Here is a 3,329-nt window from a genome sequence, read left to right as displayed (position 1 = left end):
ACCCGCCTGAAATGTGATGCAACAAAAGTTGGACTGGTGGTGAATGCGTCAAAGACAAAGTACATGCTTGTGGACGGAACCGAGCGCGACAGGGCCCGCCTGGGAAGCAGTGTTACGATAGACGGGGATACCTTCGAGGTGGTCGAGGAATTCGTCTACCTTGGATCCTTGCTAACGGCTGATAATAATGTTAGTCGTGAAAACGAAGGTTATTCATCTGTGGAAGTCGGACCTACTACGGCTCCAGAAGAAACAGCGGTCAAAAAAAATACCACTGCACCAAATGTGTCATGTACAAGACGTTAATAAGACCGGTAGTCCTCTACGGACATGAAAACACGGACAATACTCGAGAAGGACTTGCAAGTACTCTGAGTATTCGAGAGACGCGTGCTTAGGACCATCTTTGGCGGACCATCTTAGGACCATCACGAAACTGAAGAGATCTTCAACTAATAATGCGGATACTGTATCTGTCGAATACCTGAGAGCAGAGATTTCCTAATATGACGAGACACACACAAATAGCAAAATATATCCTGTGACATGAAAAATTTAGAGTGTAGACTAATAAACATTTAGAGTGAACTCCAGGTAATCTCTAGTGCATGGTTTCCCAAACTGTGGGTCCCGACCCCCAGTGGGGGTGGCGAGCGGATTGTTGGTGGGTCGCGCAGAACAAATTATAATTGCAGCTTGAATGCTGAACCTTTTGATCATTTTTTAAGGAACATTATTTCAAACCGCATTTTATTTTAAATATCCATAACCACGCTATTTTATTTAAACATTTATGCCTAAAAGCTGTCCCCTTAATCAAGTAAAATAAAAACAGTAACATTTTGACAAACAATGCCATATTCGTCATTTTTTGTGTTTGTACATGTAAGGTAACGTGAATATTTTTTATGTGGAAGAAGCCGAAACAGATGACATTCTGATTCAATTAATGCTTAATATCATAGGTGGGTCGCGAGACATATAGAATTTTGCTAGGTGGTTCGCATACCCAAAGGTTTGGGAAGCTCTGCTCTAGTGTATAAGCACATAATTCAATATAGACAGTATAAGCTTGAACTCGCAACCGAACGGTCTTTTCTCTATACTATCCGAAGGCAACCCATTCCCAGTCGAATTAAAGTCGTAAGGACAGCTTTTGCGGGTGATGCCGAACTTAAGATTTTAATATTGTTTCCTGGCTTTCGGTTTATTTGTAACGCAATTGAAATGATGCTTCGACATGCTCGAGCGGAGCCGTATAGCACATGTGAGCAATTCCTGAAATAATAAACAAGAATTTGATAATTACCAAAAAAAATCAAGCATTTTGACGTGCTGTTCAGCAAATTTACGAATAGGTTAATACTCTATAAAATCGTACACCGTATGTGTCAAATTTAATTACCATTGTCTTAGGCGCCAACTTTGAGGGGCAAGCACTTTTTGCCTTTGCCTTTTTGCCTAGCACTCCCCTCAATTATTATCTAGAGGGGCATAGTACCATTTCACCAACGATGTATGGTAGCTCGATTACGATTTTTTTTGTCAGTTGTGTACCTTTGTGATGAAGAAATGGATGTTGAATGGAATTTTCACGCCAGTTCTAACGGAAAATTTTAACCGTTTCAAAAGGGCCTCTTTGAATTTTTATGAAACACAGCGGCTTATGCGCCACACCCAACGATGGGGGGGCCACTGGTCGTGTGATGTTACGTTGCCCGACTAAGCTAATTTAGCATGAGTTTAATTCTCGGGGAGTTTTGAACGGTTGGAGAGAAATTGTAACGATGGCTATGATTTTGAATGAAATCCAACTGAAGCGGACGAAAACGAAAGAGTGAAGCAATTCGCAAAACGAAACGAAGTGGACCGAAAAGAAAACGTAACCTGGGCGAACTAATATACCACAGGGCTCAGGTAGCATAAATGAATGTAGAAAGGTAAGTTTAGCTTAAATTCATTTTAATTATATTATGTTTCTTTTTTCGTTAAACATAGTTGTGTGTCAGTGTATGTGTTGTGTGTTGTGTGTTCATGGCCATGAGTGACATACCTGCGCAGGGTTTTAGCAAACGACGACTGCTGGTTCACCGGAGGTTCGCAGATTCATGCGATGATCTGCCGTCGCAGAGGCGGGACTAGGCCTATCTCCGGGGGGTACCAAGATGTTGGGCACCAGCGTCGTTAGGGTGTGCTCGAAAAAACCAACGGCCGATCTATAGTTGCGGGGGAGGAGGGCGGCGATTCCAGGACGCTGCCCGGTCGTACGTAAACCGCACACAGGTCGGCCGGAGGCTGTCTTCTCTACCCCGTTTGTCTGCCAGAAACTGGCGGGCCGGAACGAGCTGTCGCCGCAGAAAACGCGCCACGCGGGCGGGAGCCGAATCAAGATGGCGGATGTCTAGATCCACGGACTCTAGGTCCAAACAAAAAAGCGCCTGTTGGACGCTATTGTCCAACGTTAAAAGAATTAAATAATATTCTCAAATGAATTTAAAAAGCATTATTACCTTTTTTAAAGAAGGAAAGCTCACAAGAGCAGAGTTTTCGCCACTTGTGGTATATACATAAACCGGAACTAAATAAATATGAAAAGCACAAAAAGATATACTTAGTATTAAATCACTTCACTTCGCTAGTTATATTAATAAAGAATTATTTTAGGCACGTTTAATTTTAATTTACTATTATACTTTAGTTTTAATCTTTACAATTACACACCTTGAATTAAAAAACGAAAAGGCTAGGAACCACGGTGACTAACTTCTGTACTCTAGCCGACGGATTTTAGAAATGCGCGAGAAGAATGGACAATGGACATTGCAGTAAATGTCCAACAAAAATAAAAAAAAATGTCAGTATTAATACTAACACACTTAAATTTATACGAGTCCACAGTTTATTATTTTCAAATTCATATGCCATCTTTACATAATCCGAGAACTTATAAAAATGTTATTTAAACTTAATTGGGAATGGTTCATGAAATAATATTTTATTGTGCTACTTACTACTACTACAACTTAGTTATTTATTTCAAAGTTTATTTGTGTTAATCAAAGAATATTACCTACAGACCCTAACAAGATACAGACAACGTTACAAAATGTCCATGTGATGGAGTGGCGAGAACACTTAAACATTCTGCGCACAAATACACCTTAACGCCAAATAGAGACAAGCTGATAACAGATGCTTCTTCATTCTATGCATGGGCTGTCTTTCAGTGACGTGGAACAGCTCGATTACGATACATCGTTGCTGTTCCTTCGGATGGAGAATGTTTAAACCATCAAAGGGACTCAAAACTACCATTATTTTTTGCCACA

The 3,329-nt window shown here is 40.6% G+C and overlaps 1 long non-coding RNA gene across 1 annotated transcript; it reads right to left on the bottom strand.

Moving 5' to 3' along the window:
* Positions 1-1,956: 1,956 nt before the first annotated feature.
* LOC134215568 (uncharacterized) lies at positions 1,957-2,779 on the bottom strand. Its single transcript, XR_009980224.1, has 3 exons — positions 2,722-2,779; positions 2,511-2,578; positions 1,957-2,448 (listed from the first exon to the last, which is right to left on the bottom strand). It is a non-coding gene; the product is annotated as an uncharacterized LOC134215568 (long non-coding RNA).
* Between the last annotated feature and the right edge of the window lie 550 nt (positions 2,780-3,329).

The sequence above is a fragment of the Armigeres subalbatus genome, chromosome 2 (genome assembly GCF_024139115.2).
Source record: "Armigeres subalbatus isolate Guangzhou_Male chromosome 2, GZ_Asu_2, whole genome shotgun sequence".
Classification (NCBI taxonomy): Eukaryota; Metazoa; Arthropoda; class Insecta; order Diptera; family Culicidae; genus Armigeres; species Armigeres subalbatus.
Note: the sequence above shows the minus strand (reverse complement) of the source record. Positions and strands in the feature narration are given on the sequence as shown.